Raw genomic sequence first — 19,328 nt, forward strand, 5'->3', positions numbered from 1 at the left:
TCGCTGCTATGCGGTTGACCTTCGATACTGAAAAAATGCCAAAATACTTGGGACCTAGTTTTACTTTCAGCTCATTGTTACAGTCATATTTAATATGGTTGAGGAAAAAATGAAAATCATGATAAGCAGGCTTGAAATTCTTTAGTCTATCAACGAGCTAGATCTCTAAATACTTCATGATATTAATGATGGTTCACAGAAGAAGGAACTTTTTGGTAGCTTTGGAAAATGATGCTTCAGTTATCTGCAGGTGTATTCAGAACCACTTTGGCATTTATGTCATCTGTATCACATTTAAGAAGTAGGACATTTCACTTCCTTTTTCTAAGTACCATGAATACAATTCTAGATTAGGATGTTGGATGCAGAATTATTAATAGTGGGTTTGCTATTCTATGTGTGGCATAGTATAATGATGGATCTTCTCACTATATTCATAGAGCACATTGAATTTTCCCTTAAAGTTAAAATAGCTTTTATATTGGTTTCCTAGGGCTGCTAGGAAAGTACCACAAAGTGAGTGGCTTTACACAAATGTACTGTCTTCTAGTTCTGGAGGCTAAGGTGTCTAAAATCAAAATGTCAGCAGGGCCATGCTCCCTCTGAACTTATAGTGGAGGACCTTTCCTTACTTGTTCTAACTTCTGGTGTTTCTGACAGTCCTTGGCATTCTTTGGCTTGCAGATGCATCCCCCCAATCTCTGCCTCTATTGTCACAGAGCTGTCTTCTTCCTATGTGTCTCTCGTCTTCTTATAAAGACATCAGTCACATTGAATTAGGGCCCACTCTAATTCAGTATGACCTCATTTTAATGTGATTATATCTATAAAAATTTTATTTCCTAATAAGTTCACATTCTGAGGTACCGTGGGTTAGGACTTCAATGGATATTTTGGGGGGACACAGTTCAACCTGTAACAGCTTTACTGTTGCCCCTGATTGTAATACTAATATATGCTTGTTATAAAAATAGTAAATTATTAAGAGAAGTATAAATAAAAAGTTTAAAATCTTCCAGATTCCTACCCTACGACCCAAAATAAGCATGCTAACAATTTGGTGAACATCTTTTCAAGTATTTCTCATACAAACCAAATGGTTTCTTTCTTTACCATCAGAAACAGGTAAGGTTGAAGGACAGAGGCAGGTAAAAATGTCTGCAGTTTCAAGCAAATTATAATAAATGATGTTGTGAAAAGCCTTTACTTCACTCTCTCCCTCCTTCCCTCCCTCCCTCTGTCTCACTTGTGCAACTACCCATTTGGGATAAATGCTTACAAATAAAATATCTGGATAGAATAAAAATGCACATTTTTTCATATTACCAAATTAGCCTTCAGAAAAGATGTACCAACTTTTACTTCCACCAATAATGTAGGAAAGCTCTGGTTTCTCGCACCTGCTTTGCCCCGATGATTACAAATATTAAGAAATACATAATTTAAAAAGTTTGAATTTATGAATATTTAGAAATATGTTATCCTTTGTGGAATTCTAAATCATAGTTCTTTTTATTCTCAAGTAACAAATATGAGTCCATAATTTTATCTAATATTTTCATAATTTGATTTTTTAATCTTTAAATCTTTGACTCATCCAGATTTTTGTTTTTTTGTTTGGTGTATGGTGGGGAGTTGCAATCCAGAAATTCTGATAGAGTCGCAGTTCATTTCTTTCTTTCTTTTTTTTTTGTTAATTCACTCTAAAAATGAGTTTTGTTTAGCAATGTCAGTGGGGAAATTCAGTGTGTTTCTTGTCTCCCTTTCCAAGGGATCAGGTTTATTTAATAAAAGAACTTACACTAATTCACAGAAAAATGCACTTTCAAAAAGTAATCAGGACATATGTTGAGCACAAAGTAATAAGCAGTAATTTTAGCCTCGATACTCACAGTTAATTGAATTTCTCAGCATTCTTGCTATAACTACCTCCTTTCTCGCCCACCAAAATAGCCTATGAGATTGTGAGAATAAATGACATTATAGGGTTAATCTTTAATCCATTCTAATTTGATTTTTTTTTTAAATTGCAATATTGGAAAACGTGGGTCTTTTAAATTACCATTAAGTCAAATTACTTGCACATCATCTCCAAACTATTTAGAATGGGCTTGACTGAGGTTAACATCCCTGGTTCAGAGAGGCCCTGAAGTTTTTTTGATGTCAAAAGAGCCAAAGGTCAGAGAGAAGTGTAAGTTCCCCCAGAGAAAATCTGTAGGAACCCACATGAGATGTCTCAAATCGAGCTTACTAGTACAGTGTCTTCAGATAAAATGAAGACAACACCCCTGAGTATCTCTTTCTTTCCCAGGATGCTCACATGGATTCACTATTGAAGAACACTTGCTCGCAAAATATACCATTCTTCACAATAGCCTTTTACTGGTCACTTTCCATTAGGTTGGTGGGTGAGTCTATTCTCTCAAGGAGAGGCAGCCCCAGTGCCTAGTTTCAGAGGGACAGCATTTTATGTCAGTGACTTGCTATTTAGCTGCAGAGATCAGTCCTGTGATCCTTATTTCTTTAAATGAGTCAATGAATACAATTAAAGTTTTAATCTCAGACTGCAACAACAATGGTATTTTCACTACAAGTAGTTTCATAATGGTCTCATTACTGTTCTTAAGTGCAACACACTGAGACATTTAAATTGCTGAATTGCTACTACATATATTCTTTGAAAACAGGTATCCAGGTAACCATGGCAATGGTGTCTCCAGGCAGGATGGGAGTGGGGTGGGAAACTATTTCATTAATAGAAGTGAAGAGATTGAAAAGAGATTTTGAAGCTGCAGATCAGAGAGGGGGGAGAGAAAGAGAAGGTAGATTTCACAGTCTTATTTTTTTCATTATTAAATGATGCTGTCCAGAGAAACTCCAAATTACCTGGAAGATTTAAATAAATCATAAGATTAAGTAAAGCGGCTTCTTAGCCTTTCTACATGTTTACAGTGATTGACCTGTACTAGATTTTATTTGGTTGAGCTTTTAAATAGTTTGATTGACACTCAATGTATCTCCTGAGAAAGCAGAATTGTGTCCTGTGATTTAAGGCAAAAGAAAAGGAAGAATATTCACATAAGCAAGAAGGCCGTGTAGGAGATACAGGAACTCTGTTTATTTCAAGTTGATAGCACCTGAGAAAGTTGATTTTATCAGTAAAATTAATTTTCAATCATACTTCCCTGCCCTCCCCCGACCTTTGGTAGTAAACGTTAAAAATAATAATTTAAAGGGTAAAGAAATACTGTGAAGAAAAGAAAACATCTGGATAATTAAAGAAAAAAATCAAATGTCTGCTTTGGTTTCTCAGAGGAGTCTAATATTTTGTTTTCATTTAAAAGGTGCTATGTCTACGGCCATGCTACCCTGAACAAGCCCGATCCCATCTGATCTCAGAAGCTAAGCAAGGTTGGGCCTGGTTAGTACTTGGATGGGAGACCACCTAGGAAGACCACGTGGTGTATGCTGTAGGTGTAAAAAATAAAAAAATAAGGGATTGTAAGATGACAAGGTCCTTGCAATCTGTGAGGCCAACCAAGGGTTGCCTCGCCTAAAAAATTTAAAAAATAAAAATAAAAAATAAATAAAAGGTGCCGCACATTTGTAATTAGATTTGTTTCTGTTTTTTAACCAAATGTGCCCTTGTGTAACTTGCTTCTTCAACCATCTGACAGAAATGTTCTAATGGGCAACTTAGGATTCGTAAAAACCCAATTACCCAGGTAGACGACCTGACTTCTAATATACATAGAAATAGTTTATAGACCATAGTGTGTAGAATTTCTTTTCAAATTAGCCCATCATAGGGCACCTTAGTGACCCATGTTGAATCTCTAACTCCCGATGAATGCCCACTTCGGTTCTCTCTGCATGCCATCTCATCTAATTAATTCAGGAGGAAAAATAGCCAGAAAACATTCATTGTCACTATTCCCAACAGGGGAAATGAGGACTTGGCTATATTCTTAGGATCCGTTCCTCAAAGGGTAAATCCATTTTCATCAATCACTAGGAAAGGCAATGCAGGAAATTCTATTTACAGAATTGTAGAAAGCAACCTAAAATTGGGTGGCTAATTATTAACCAAATGGATTTCATTTTGAAACAAACATTTCTTTTTCTGCCAAACAGATTTCTATCTTGGAAAGCGGCTAGTTCCCCAGAATTAGGCCAGAATTCATGGTCTGAATTATAATAGCTGTTTGGGTAGGTCTAAGCACAGTGCTTTGATTACCTTGCTCCTCACTGCAACCCAGAAGCTTTTAGTTCTAAGGAGCTGAAGTTGTGCAGCTGCAGCTGCTGGTTTTCAAGGGCTGTGTTTTCAGGGTGCACCCACTGGGAAAGCCAATGGGACACAAAAATAGCAATTTGTTTTCCTGAAAGTTGAGAGGACAGTTGGGCATTTTCAGCCTTGTCATCATGGATAACATGGTATTATATTATACATACATGAGTCTCCTTTTAGAAGGCGGAAAATCATGTGTGGAAATCTAATTTGAGAAAGAATATTGCTGATAGAAGGGAAGAAGAACCACTCTTTCCAATAAGGAGCTGAGGGCTAGAAAGGGAAGTAACACCTGTGCCAGGTGTTTCAAATAAGAAGGTGTTACTATGGACCCCTCATGACCAGTGTGTCATCAGCTGCTGGCAACACCTACCATACAGACCAGTGCTGTGGGGACTGTGCAGTGACTAAGGGGTGACCAGAAAGCTGAGTGGGATTTCTTACATTTGGGTTGTTAATTCTAGTCCTCATTTGGTTTCTGAGCCAATCTAGTCATTAGTCATGTGGATTCTATAAAGTGATTCATCTAAAACCTCTTTATTCTTGTGTTCCAGTTCCTAAACTGTAGCCACTTAAGTAGCAGTCTTACACAAAAGGGCATACAATAGCAAATAGCTAATAGAGCACCACCCCCTCAGTGCAAACTTAAGCATTCAACTTGCAGGCGGTACCAGATTAGGAGACAAGTCCCTTTTTTATTTCTTCAAAGGGGCTCTGAATTTTTTTGCTTGGAGTCTAAGCCGACACCAGCAAGAACTCGCATGCTAAGAGATGCTTGAATTCATGGCAATCAATTCTTCTTTTCTGAGTTCTAGGGTGTAAGTTAGGGTACCCCATCCAAAGTTGTCCCTTCAAAAGACAGTGCGATTAAAGGTTTTACTTTCCGAGCCCTAAGTCTGTTGCTTAGTCTCAGCATCTCGGATGACTGTGAGTTTATTAGTATAAGCTAGAACTGTAAGTGGTGAGTATTTTTATTATCCAAAATCACACTAGAACTGACAGACCAAGAGATTACAACTTGTCACTGAATGTGGATGTATGGAGTATTATATGTAGAATATATAAAACCTTTTCTATGTCTGATTTGCATTGCAAATAGAAGCTAACCAGCCGTCTTGAGGAAATAACATAAATAAAACATGGCTTCAGTACTGTAAATGTTCAATTCATGCCAGAGGAGGCCAAGGCCACTGCAGAAGGATTGTTTCCATCTAAACAGTTTTCATCTCAGGCACTTTCCCTCTAAAGCAGCTGCCAATAGGATGGGGATTGGGTAGGTGGGGGTGGGGGGTGGGTGGTGGGAGGGTTTTTCAGGCAGCTTTGGCAAATACTCAGCAGAGGGAGCCTGAGAAGCTTTCTCTAGAAATTCAAAGCATGGTTTGTAATTCTGCATCCTGTTCCATGTCGAACATCCTCATAACAGGAGAGACAGAACCCTGCTCTTCAACTCGGTTTGAGTTCAAAAAGACAAACCAGAGCTCTCTGCACGGCCAGTGACCAGACAAAGCTCATTGCTTGAGCTTGAGAAAAATATTCTACGATATGATTCCAAAAATAAACTTGGTCAAGTTTACAGACAGCATTCAAGGTCTTTCAAAATCTGAAGTTTTACTCTTGTGAACGTTTGTTATGTTTCTGCCCAGCAGTTTCTCCCTCTTCTGGTGACGATCATGCCCCAATTGTACTAGAAAGACACAAGGTGCCCACACAGGTGGTTCGAAATCTTATACCATTATGCCTGAGGCCAGCCCTACCCTGTTATTCTGTTTAATGCATTCTCTTGTCGCTATGTCAGTTAGACATCTAATGGCCATCCACACCTTTCCTATTTTATCTCTACCGCTGCCCTTTCGCATCTACTCACCATTTCTTTCTTTGGAGCCATCATAAGTGCACTCAGCCTATCCACGTATGCCTTTGACCCTGCATCCCTCATATCTAAGTACTGGGTCCAGCATCAAAGATGTGTGGACTCCTGTGAGAGACAGGCCTGTGCTTCACAGTTGCCAAGAGAGGCCAGGCCTCTTGCCTAAAGATATGTCAAAAGAGAGTGGCCAAAGTTAGGATCTATTTCAAGGGTTTACATTTAACAAATTAATGCTTTTTAGTGCAAAACAGGCTACTGCATAGGTATGCCATGTACCAGGTAATTGACAGATATATAACAAATATTTAATCCTCAGTGCCAAAATATTTAGGCAGTTTGGACAGAACATTAAAGGGTGTGAATGCTGCCATCTCTCAACCCTGGCACTGTAGTTCTATGATCATATTCAACTTCGCGTGGAGATAAGGCCGCTCATTGAAATTTGAGACTCTCCATGATTGTGAGTCCCAGGTGAATGGCCTTTCTATCTGAGGCTTCTGCTCACAAGCTTGGCAGTCCTTCAAATTTACTTCTGGGCATGAATTCCAGTTTCAAAGAAAACACTGTTTTTGGAGTGGGATTCTGGAATCACTATTTACTTAAAGCTCCCTCGTGACAATACAGCTGGTCTACCCTAGTGTTTGAGAATCACTGAAATTGATTATCTTTAGAACTTTTGTAATTCAGAAGTTCTAGAGGTAAAGCTCTATCTACCAGAATTAATTTGAAATATTGTTATCATGATTTTCATTACCTTCCCACAGGAGGAAAGGAATAACTCTCCCTTCCTTAATTGCCCTTTTGATGTTTTTTCTTTCTCTTGGGTGTCTGCATTTTCTATAATGATCACTTATTATTATAATCCAGGTAAACAACACCATAAAGTGCTGGTGGTGACTTTTTCTTTCTCCACCCATTCACTCACTCCTGTGACTGGTAACATCATCTGATGGGCATCTCTTCTTCACCATTATCTATGATCTCAGTGAGACTGTCAGTCAAGATGCTTTACATGTGATCCAAGCTAAGATAATCAGGTTTTCTCTCTCATGACTTTGGACCATGAGCTAAGCAATGCAAGGACAGAAAAAAACAAAAAACAAAAAAAACGGTTGGGGCTGATTCATTCTGAAGAGCTTCCAGGTAACAGTCAATTAGATACCTAGACATCCTGAGCTGCCCTGATGCCTGCCCTTTCTCAGCTAGACTTTCAACTTGCTGAACTACCATGTTCTGCCAACAATTTCCTATTTTGCTAAAGTTAGCCAGAGTTGGTTTCTATTGCTTGCAACTGAAGAACGCTATAAGGTACAATGTTACAAGCAGCCTTTGTGTTCTGGACGGGTGGTAGATTATAGCCAGGGCTGGGGGAGAGCGTAAGAGAGTGACTATTACGTGACTCACCTTGGCTGTTAGGTGTGTGAATCATGATCTTTGGAAAATGGCTGACCTGGACGGTTATTCACTTCAGACACAATGTTAGCAAATGAATAGGAACCAGCAGATAATAGTGAGAGGACTAGGAGACGATAATCACAGTACATTTGAGGGTGTAGCTGCAAAGATGAAAAAAACCTCATACCTGCAGTTAACAGATGAAATCTCTAAGAAACAGTCGACATTATTTAGAAGTCCTGGCTTCACAAGACAAAATCCAAATGACTGGTACCAAGTTATATACCTGCCCACTAATCAAAACAGGTCACTGAGTTATAACTTAGAAAATACAGTAAGAAATGCTCATGAATCTACATCTGAATAAAACCACTGATTATGAATAAATTTGCAATGTGGCTTCTGATAAAGTATTTACTCCTTTCATTTACTTGACCTATAGCTGTTGCATTAAAAATTCATACATATACGCTTAGACATATTTATATTTGCAATTTACAATGGGTCCGAAATGCAGTACTGTAAGTCATTTACAAAACAGTTACCAAGGCATTCTGGGTATAGTTTTATCATCCAGGAAACAATGGAAATTGGCTGGCTGCAATCATGGAGCTCAGCTGAGTTGCCACATGTTTCTTTGAATAAGCATTTCACTTTGAACCAAGGGGAACTGCCCATCATTTAGATGGCAAAAGGCAAAATGAATTCAGAGGTGTCAGCTGAACTGGCCAAATACTTGTCATTTAAGTCACAAAGTGGTATAAAGTGATACAAAACTGAATTTGATGAACTGTCAGAAAGAAATGAACCCGACCTAGTGAAGGAGTGAATATAGTGTAAGGACCATTGTTTCCGGAGTGCTTAGTCTGTGTTAAACATTGCACTGAGCCCTTCAGTAAACACTCTCTCCTTTATTTTTATAATCCTGTGAGGCAGTTATTATTCCCATTTAACTCTCAAAGACAGGCTTAAATGACAACAGTTCCCGAGTGCGTGTCCAATGACAAACTTCTAGAAACAAATGTTGCTATTTTAACACAACTTTCAAAGCCAGAAACTAGATAGAGGTATATTATGAGAGAACTGCAAAAGCTCTAATAAATAGCATCCGTGAGTTTGGTCAGCCGCTAGGGAAGAACTGCGGTCTCCAGTATTTTTTAGTTTGGGCATAAGTGGTGGTAACAGAAGTACTTCCTTCACTCAGCTCTTACCCACGGAGACCTGTTTTCTCATCAGTAAAATAAACCAAGTACACTGACATGGTGTAGTGCTTCCCAAACTGCGCTGACCATCAGAATAGAAATAACCAGCATCTCTTCCATTGCTTACTATACACCAAGAACCATGATAAATGTCTAAATCTCCTAGTGGTCCTGCCAAGGTTTTGTTTCCCCCATTCACTGATTAGGTAACAGACCTGGTCGGGTTGGATTGTTTGGCTGTTAACACATCTAACACATCTAGTAAGAGTCAAAAGTATAATTTAAACCTAAGCAGTCTTCACCAAGAGCTCACACTCTTATTCATCAGGGAATGCAGTTAGCATTAATATGATGGCTAGATGGAGGGCGAGGGGAGGGAGGGAGCAATTGGGGGGATAGTTTTATGAACTATATCCCAATGTACTGTATACTTGAAACTAATTTAAATGAATATATATAAAAATATAAATAATAGGGTTGGGGCCTAGGAATCAGAATAATTAAAAGTCCCCAGGTGACTTATGCGTCCAGCTCAATACCAGTTTAAGAATCCACTGGTAAGCCTTTAACGTGCATATAAATCACCTAGAGATCTTATTAAATAGCGAATCCTGATTCAGTACATCTGAGTGTGGGCCTGGGTGTCTGCATTTCTAACAAGTGCCAGGTGATGCTGACAGTCCTCAGACCACATTTTGAATTGCAAGTCAGTACAGCCTAGTATTCAGTTATACAATGCTTTAAATTTTTCTCTGATAAAATCACCAGTTCTTGTGTTCCTGGATAAATTGTAAGCACCTTAAGTATCTTGTCAAGTATCTCTATTCCCTTGCAGGGCCAGACCTGCAGAAATAAAGCCATTCAATGAATGCTTGTTCAGTAATTCTTGAGAGAAGTATTCTCTTTTAAAACGCAACACAAGATGAATTGGGACAAAGGAGCCTGCTCTCAGAGTGCAGGTGCCTTGATTTATTTCTACATGGAAGAAATTACGAATTCTGTCCCTGTATCTGGTGACTTGACAGGTTATAACTGACTATAATCATCCTTCTAAGGAGTCCTGGAAAAACGGGCTTTAAAGGGACACCAACAAAGTCATTAGAACTCTGAACAGAGGCAAAGGACTTGTGTTCTTTGGGATTTACAAAAAGATTTAACTTGAATAAAACCGATTTTCTGGCATTGAAATGCCATATATTTGTTGTTCAAAATGTTTCACATTAGTTCTTACGAGGTCCTTGCACAAATCCATCTTCTATGTACTCTAAGGCCATGAATGGAACACCTCTGCCTGAATTCTTAACTGGGCCCTTCATTTTCCTATCTGATCCACAACTATGTGGAGCTGTCATCACAGAAAACGAATTGCTCTGGTCACTCCCCAAAGAGCTTGCTCCTGATTTTATCAACTTTTATTTGACCAAAGATTAGTCTTTTGATCTTGGAAAGAAAAATATGTCCAACTCAGTCGGCCAGCTTTTAAAGTAACCCAGGATATTGTCATCATGCTTATTTTTTGAGAACCACTTGAAACAGAGTGTTCGCCATTCCTCTCTTTAACTCTCCCCATGCCTGCCCTCCAACACACATATATACTTCATAGACCTTCGAGTTAACTGATTTCCAGAAGACAGTATAGACATGGATGTAAATATCCTAGAGTTTCTAATACATTTCGGGACTCAAAAACATTTCTTATTGTTGGAAAGGTATGAATAGCCAAGGATTTCTTCAAGTGGAACACAATGCCCGATATCTCGATGCCTGTAGGAAATATGTGCCCTGTTCTGTAGAGAAGTGAGCTTCAAAATTGAGAGGACTTAATCTTCCTCTGGTACGGTCGAGACAGCTGGCACATAACATTGTGTAGGTTATATGCTACTCAACCTTGGGGGCACCAATTGCATTATGCTTGTAATTTTGCAAAGTTTCTGACATATGGCAACAAAATATCTTGAAGAAAGTATGTCTGTTTCTAATCTGTGCAAAGACCAGTAAGCTAGTGGTGTCCGGAAGTGCAAGGACCATATTCCCTGTTCACTAGTTTTCAGTCTCACAGATGTACATATCACTGGAGAAGGAACACAGGGAATCCTCGAGGGAAGACCGCAATTCTATCTAACTATGCTGACTGCATGTTAAGGGTTATATACCTGCTCAAAATGTAAAGTGAACTTCGGACTGGGGGAAAGGGTCAAATTGCTGGAGAGTGGGAGAGGTTGAGCTAGGGGATGATCATGAAACATCTGATTTATTGGTTTCTTTCTCTGAATGTTGGTGCCAAGACATTAATCAAATAACCAATATCCAGAGTTTCCTCAGATAGGAAGCTAAGGAGCCCTTAGCCACAGGGTCGCCCGAGGGCCTCGCCTTTTCAGACACCATCTGTGAAGAGCACACCTTTCATTTCCCAGGAGAACCCTCAATTTTCACCTGTGTCTTTCCCAAACTTTATTCTATTGAACTGAGTCATTAAATTTATTCCAAAGACTTCGATCCCAGAGAGCTGTTTTCATTCCATTTTTGAAGGGAATATCACCTAGTTGATCTACCTACATGAACATTTTCCAGGTGAAATATATTTTCTCTCTAAGGAGAGATGATGAATCTGTACATGCAGTAGCCTGTACTTACTTCATAACTATGAAAAATAAGCATCTTACTTTATAACTACTAAAAATAACATTTATTTATCACTTTCCATGTACCCGTCAATCGTCCTAAGTCTTTATATTCATGATTTTCATTGAACCCTCACAAGAATTCTGTGATGTTGCTATTATTAAACCCCATTTAGAAAAGAGAACACCATGGTTCAGAGAGGTTTGATTACTTATTCTGAATTACGCAGTTAATAAATGGCAGAGCCAGGAAACAAAGTCAGCGTCGTCTGACTCGAAAAGTCGCAGTATTAATCAGTACTTAATTCTACCCCCATCCCCTTCGCTTCTGTCACCCTGTGCTATATGGTCACTATCGTCCTAGTACCTAACCTTTTATGAGCTAATCTCTTTCTTTGTACGAGCTTATTTAAACCTTGCAACAACCTAGTGAGGCGGGTAATATTATCCCCATTTCGGAGATGAGGAAACCAAGGCACAGAGAAATCAAACTATATGCTCAGGATCATTCAGTTAATACGTGGTTGGAAAGGAGACACAAATCATTCATAATAACTGTCGAGATATTGTTTAAAACTTCCCCAAGTTTTGTATTTTGTTCTTACATAGCAGTCTTAATCCAATTAAATCCAATGTTTTAAAGGTGTTTTAATGAACATCTAGAAAAATATACTGAGTTATTCAAGCTTAAGTTTCAATTCAGAGGGAGAGTGTAGTAGGAATCTAGAAATTCTAAGTGTAATGTCTTTACCTCTGAATATAATCCTTGGAAGCCAAATAAAGTTTTGTAGTAAATGGGCAAAACCTGCCTACCTAACATGTCTTGTTGGCATTAATTTCTTCATTAAAATTTTCAGTGATTGACAGGTGTTCACTGAGTGCCTGAGGTTTTGGGGACTGGGGAATAAAAGTGGATTGAGACACCACTGCTGACTTTAAGAGGCTTAAAGTTTGGTGAAGGAGATCCTTATTTTTATTTTTTAAAGTTTATTGGGGTAACATTGGTTAATACAATTATATAATTTCAGGTGTGCATTATAATTTGACATCAATATACTCTATTGTGTGATTACCACCCAGAGTTCAGTTTCCTTCAGCTACAATATATTTGACCCCCTTTGCCCTGTCTACCTCTTCCTTCCTCCCCCACTCCCTACCCTCTGGTAACTGCTAGTCCATTGTCCATGTCCCTGAGTCTCTGTTTGTCCTGTTCATTTGTTGCTTTTAGGTTTATATCCCACATATAAGTGATATCATGTGATTTTCAACTTTTTCAGTCTGGCTTATTTCGCTTAGCATGATTATTTCAAGGTCACTCCAGGTGGTGGAGGAGATTCGAAAGAAAACCAGTGATTACAGTACGGGATGTAAAATGCTACGAGAGATTTGGGAACTCCATGAGGACAGGATCTCTGCATTACTCTGCTTTATCTCTCCCCAGCTCCTAGTCCAGCACCTGGCAGAGCGTGAGAACGCGAATGCATGTATGAATGAATAGATAGACTATGGTGATGCCGAGACCATGAGGTGTGGGAAGCACCGAGTCATCTAGAGATGGGGCAAAGAGGACATTGAAAAGGCTTCCTGAAGGCGGTACTTGAACTGGGCACTGAAAGCTGAAGAACTGGAGGAGTAAGCCAGGCCAGGGAAGGAGGTGGGGAGAGAGAGAGACTGAAGGATCAGACAAATGGACAAGAGCACTGTGAGTGAGTTGTGATGCTAATGATGGGCCTGTGAAAGCCTTTCCAGGCTTGGCTGGGGGACACACAGACATGTTCCCTAGCTGACATACTGAGGAAGAACCAGGAGGACTAGAAGCAGAAGGCAGAGGCAGCAATGAGAGATAGAGCCCAATAGGTCAATAGGTGCCACGTGTGTTTCTCAAGCTAAAAATTTTTGATCTGACTGAAAGCTGTGGGGGAGCCAATGATAGATTTGAAGCAGGGAAATGTTATGATCAATTTTAGTTAACTAAAAGTTTTAACTCCTTTATCTTAACCCTCTGTCGGATGACTTTGTGGGAAAATGCTACAGATGGTTGTCTCAGGAATTAGTGAGTAGTGGTTATCCTCCTTCAGTTCTAGACCTGACTGACAATAAATCTCCCTTCAGGGTTCTTCCTTAGGTTCTGTTGGCCCTCCTGAGAGTAGCCAGGATAATCCCAAGCTTTTTTTTCTGCTACGAAGGGCATTTTATCCATCAGATACTATCTCATTCCATACCCATAGTAATTACTGGGAGAAAGAAAAAAAGCACACGCTCTTTGAAATGAAAATCACCCAGACTCTGAGCAGAGCAGAAGAGGAATAGTAACTAGGATGGAAAGCTACCAGGCCTAAATGGAGATGGGCCAGGAAATATAGACAAATTTAAACAAATCAGACTCAAGAGCGCAGGTCAACATCTTTTGAGCACAACATCAGTTCTAAATCCCAAGTGACAGGCTTTCGCATGTTTCAGGACAATAAGTAGTAACTTTCTGAAGCCAGTAAAATGACAGGTTTTATTTCTAGCACGTTGGAGCTGCAAGCCCTTTCTCACCGTGTGGTGACTTCCATACCGCCCATGGATTTATTCTGTTAGTTTTCTGCCTTGTTTGCTATTTTCTTATTATCAATGCAATTTATGCTCATTGTAAAGATTCCAACAATACACAAAAATAACTTTAAGTAAGAATTATTTTTCATCTCACCAACCAGAGTCGACCAGGCATAGCACTGTGGTGTAACTCTTGTCGCAGCTGTTGTCTTTATATGTACACAGTGTTATTGTTTCATTATTACTGGTGTCTTTTAGAGGAATATTAGTTATATAATTTGCTCTTTTTCTACTTAATGTGCTGTGAGCATGTATTTGCATCACGATTTCTAAAGCCTGCAGTGTGTTCCATTATGTGGATATGTGACAAAATTTTCAATCTCCTCTTCATAGACATTTGGATTATTTATAAAAACAAAAAAAGCTTATAGAGAGGGAGGGCTATGGTGAACGCCATGTAGCTAAATCTTCTTACATTTCTAGGATTATTTACTTAAAACAAAATTCACCAAGCAGAACAGCAGAGCCAAATGGCATGCACATTAAAACTTGGGCTATATGTTGCCAACTTGCCCTCCAGAAAAGTGAAATCAAAATATACAGTCTCAAGAAAAGTACCTATTCTACTCCATCTTTCACAAATTTTAGGTTTTATCATTGGTTCTAACCTTCACCTACCTGACAGGTAAAAATTAAGATCACATTGTTATCTAAGTTTTATATTTCTCTGATTAGTAGTAAGCTTGAAAACCTTTCCATACGATTAGTAGGCATTTATTCTTTTTATGAATTGCATTTTTGTGTCCTCTGCTCACACTTCTGTTTAGTAATACTTTTATATATTAAGAGTATTAACTTGTTGAAAATCCATTTTATAGACAGAAAATTATAATTTGGTCCAGTCACCTACAGAGAGCTTCCAACTTAGACCCTGCCTAATATCAGGACTAGATGCTTAAACCTTAACAATCCATAGCCAGGAAGACATTAGCGCCCCGGGGAACGAGCTTTTTTTTCAGAGGAAATGAAACACAAGCTGAAGGAATTTTCTGTGGTGACCCAATTAGTAAAATGATCTGGTCTGTGACCCGCTTTAGCTTTAGCGATTTCTGGTCGTAGCCGGTATGTGTCCCTAGAGAACTGAGGTGTTTCTGAGAGAAAGAAGTTTGTTAGGCAATAGCTTATTCGGCTAGTTTGAGATTCATTTGCTTAGAAGGCAAGCTATGAGCTTCAAGGAGAAAGGAAAGGGTTAATAACCTCCCTCCCTACCCCTTCACTCCCCACTCCCAAACTCCCACTCCCAGTTTGAAACCTGGTCTTATGAATCTGCAAATGGTGTAGCCTGTTCTTGATGCTCATGTGTTCTGAACCCTAGAAGCACTAGAGATGTGAAGAGTGTTATGCTTGTTTTTTTTTTTCCTTTGAGTCGGTGCAGGGTCTTGCCAGCCCTTCTCCATTCCTTCTCTTCACTTTGCTTTCAATGCTTCCCTTCTTTGCTTTTCAGGAGAGGGGAGAAGGCTCTAGCAGAGTGTGTGTGTAAACAACAGATAAGCCCGAAGAATAAAAAAAACCTTAAAGCTAAAAGTTTTAGAAGCCAAGGCCAACTGAAGACCCAATCAGAGATATCATTTGAAAATTACAAGCATAGCCTTATTTGATTCTGATCATCCTTATTTCACAAGTGATAAAGAACTTGCCAAAAGCCACAAAACTAAAGTGTGGCGGAGCTGAGATTGGAACTCAGGTCTCTATGACTCCAAACTCATTTTTGTGAGGCTACCATATCTCATAAATCACCATGGCTTCTCCCTCTTGTTTCACAGGTGAGTGAACCAAGGCCAAGTGGACTGAGCAACTGGCCCAAGGCACTAAGACTTCCTTGGCAAAGCTGAGTGGAGAACGCAGGGCCCTGACTGGCAGGACACAGCTGGTCCCCTTCCCTGTGCTGACTCATCTTGGAGACTATGATGTAATTTAATCAGAAAACATTATTAAATGTGTATAAATTGGATTGGGGGAATTATTCAAGAACGTGTTGTATAAAGTGAACTAAACGCCATGCTCTTTGCACAGCTCCCTGTTTATAAGTATTTCCCATAAGTCTTTACTAGAACCCTCTGGTAGTTATAATCTAATGTCAGATGCCTTCAAATCAAAATCAACACGAGCAATCGTTATGCGAGAGTTGCTGTCTTCATCGAGGTTTTGTGGGGTTAAACCTTGGGCTGATATCATGTAGAGAATTTCATATGAAAATGCCTCTCAGACAGTCTCTTCCCAGCATCCCTCCTCACAGCACCACAGGGGGGATCCACCCAGTGGGCTGAGTGAGGTCTTCCCTCTCTCCCCTTCCCCCGCCTGCTCTCTGCCTCACCTCTCCCTGGCTCCTACCCTCTGCCAGGTCAATTCTCCGCCTACACTTGGATTTTCTTATCTCTTTACCATGCAGAGCACTCAACTGAGCATGTTTTGTTACTGGAGCATTTTCTTGGGGTCCCGCTTTCCTCCCCAAGTGGTTTATCAGTAATTAGTTTGAACAAACATGACACCCTCCATTTCTTTCTTCCTTATTTTCCCATAGGTAATGCTATTATCCCAATTTCTACATAATGTAATTATACCTGTTTTTAAGGAGTTTGAAGATGAATGAGGGCGACCCTTCCAAAGTCACACTGCTAGCACATCGCATGGCCTGATTTAAACCCATGTTCATCTGACTCCCAAGATTCTGGCTTTAATGACACTAACTCCCTCACTCATTGCACTGACATCCTACCATTTTGCTGACTTCCAATATTTTATATAAAGGGGTTGTTCTCCAACAAAAGAATTAAAATAGCTTGGTCTTTTAGATTTTATTCAGAAGGTATCACAAAGATGGCTTTCTACTATGTATAATTTTTCTTTCTTCAGGCCGTATTTCCTCTGACGAGCCTTGATCTCACCTAGAGAGGTGAGCCCTCCAAATGCAGCCTTTAAACTAGTTGGACCTTGGGACTCAAAGATGGTTTTGTTTTATCTATAGCTCAGAGAAGCAGCCCCTAAATGTGCTCCCAAGACATTTATTCTATGAGATACTCTTAAACACAGGGTTCCATGACCAAATACTTTGGGAAACTGATATAAAAATTAAGTCATCGATTCCCAGTGTGTTCTATTGAATACTGTTGTCTAAACTGTTAACAGATGTGGCAGTTAAAAAAAAAAAAAAAAAAGCTTGAGATCAAATAATTCTGTTAAACTCTAAATATTCTATTTCCTGTTGGAGATTTGTGATAAATATTGGTACATTAAAGGTTGTGACAAGTTCTGTTAAAATGTGCTTAATTTTGTTTGGCTTGGTGCTTCTCAGATTTATCTGATTTCAGGGCCTTCTCTGATCTTTTGAGAGTAGTGCACAAGATCCCTCTGGACAGGCCTGGGGTTTGAATTCTGATCTCCAGTGTTTTGAAGGGAATTCTGATCTCCAGTGTTTTGAGAATCTAGGCCTGGTCCTGCTATCAGCCATCTGGGTGACTGTGAGCAAGTTACTCCTCTCTGGGCCTCCATCTGTAAAAGGAAGGCATTGCACTAGATTGTATGTAACTTCTCTTCCCATCTAGCACACCATTACCTAAGCATGGAACTGGTGGGGCCACAAATCAAAATGCTATAAGAAACTTATATTTATATCTCCTTAACCTCAGCCCATCACCCAGAAATAAAATGATAATCCTCTTCAAGTTATAGAAATCTTAAACATATAAATATTAATTTGTCCCCATCCATAAGTAAATCATAGGAAATAGTCTCTGGAAATCCACAATCGTTTGTTTAGAGCTCCGGGGTTCTGCTTGATTGGTCAGTTTTCAGGGTAATGAGGAAGTCCCTGGAATCTCCAGAGTGGGTCTAGTGAACTGTCGTGGGACCTTGGGGAACAGCTTCACCTCTCTGTGATTTATATTCTTCATCCACAGAAAGAAAACAATGAGGGTTTGCCTTCATTCCTTTAAGATATCTTGTGAGGACTGTCAGTAATAGTCAGAAAAACAAACAAACAAACAAACATCTGTCTTCTGGCCATACATCTGCCCTGTCATTCATCCTCAGAAGGGCCGCTGGTCCCACCCCGGTCCTCAGTTCCCAGCCATTCCCAGAGCTATATAAATACCCCATTTGATAGTACTAATATGAATGTGGTAGGGATGAGAATATGATACCTTAATATGACAGACAATTTTCTCTGATTCAGTATAACTTATCTTAGTATTAATCATTCTTCTTAAAATACAGAGCAGGACAGTGTGATGGTTAATAGCTGGACTCTGACATCAGACAAATCTAGGTTTAAACCGAGCTCTGTCATGTCCTAGCTGTGCATCCCTAGGCAAACTGCTACCCTCTGACCCTCAGAGTCTTCATCTATAAAGTGGGGATAATATAACTCATTGCAGAGCTGGTACAACAATGCAATGTAATAATATTTGTAAAGCTCCTTGTACAGTGCCCGGGCATATGTGTGTTCAGTTATATCAGTTAAAAACATTACTATTTATTTCAGATATACAATGAAAAGAGGTTCAGAAGAAAAACTGTCACCTACCAAGGCCAGGAATCTCACACTGCCATCAGGAACGATAACTGTAATTAGTGCTCGTAGCAAATGTTCATTAGGTGGCTTGTAATATTAATGCTGACTAGAGGCCCTCTTTAATTAATGCTATCCTTGTTCATTATTGAACACTGCCACCTGGTGGATGGATAGGCCACATGCAGGCAAGGAAATTGCTGAGGTTACATCAAGTGCCTGCCAGGTTATGCAAGGAAGAGGCTGTTCTGACCGCCTTGTCCATACCAGTCTCTCAGCTTTTTGATTTGGAGCCATGCCCACGGAGATATCTGGGGATTCCTCCTTATGCAAATCCTCCCCGCATCCCCCCCACCCCCCATTTCATGCAATTGTCAAACGGACGCAAAGACATGAAAATTCCATTCTGTCACAGAGACTGATGCTGGCCATGTGATGTGAGCCAAAGGATCAGCCTCCGACAACATGATCTAAAGTAAATCCCTCCCCGTCTCACTAACTCATCATACCCTTTTTTCCCCACATAAAGCATATCATTATCTAAAAATATTTATTGATTTATCTATTTCCATGTCCTATCCCTGTTTTCCCCTCCCCTCCAACTGGAATAGAAGAAGTTCCCTGAGAGCAAAGGCATGCAGGCCACATCCCAGACAACAAACATAAGGCTTGGCAGACGGCAGACGCTCAAAATTTTTGCTGCTGATAGGATAAAAATTAACAATAATAAATCCAATAATCTCAGCATTACTGTCTATGGGTCTTTCTTTATTTGCCAGTCACGGCTAAGCTCTGTACACAGATCATCTCGTTTCATCTTCATAATTACCTTGTTGGGTTGGGGTAATAA

The 19,328-nt window shown here is 39.5% G+C and overlaps 1 protein-coding gene and 1 pseudogene across 1 annotated transcript in view; one reads left to right on the top strand and one right to left on the bottom strand.

Annotated features, from left to right (window-relative positions):
* PPP2R2B (protein phosphatase 2 regulatory subunit Bbeta) overlaps positions 1-19,328 on the bottom strand; it is a 411,123-nt gene that overhangs the window by 312,947 nt on the left and 78,848 nt on the right. The window lies entirely within an intron of this gene.
* LOC111744398 lies at positions 3,352-3,470 on the top strand (annotated as a pseudogene).

This window comes from Pteropus vampyrus, unplaced genomic scaffold (genome assembly GCF_000151845.1).
Source record: "Pteropus vampyrus isolate Shadow unplaced genomic scaffold, Pvam_2.0 Scaffold134, whole genome shotgun sequence".
Classification (NCBI taxonomy): Eukaryota; Metazoa; Chordata; class Mammalia; order Chiroptera; family Pteropodidae; genus Pteropus; species Pteropus vampyrus.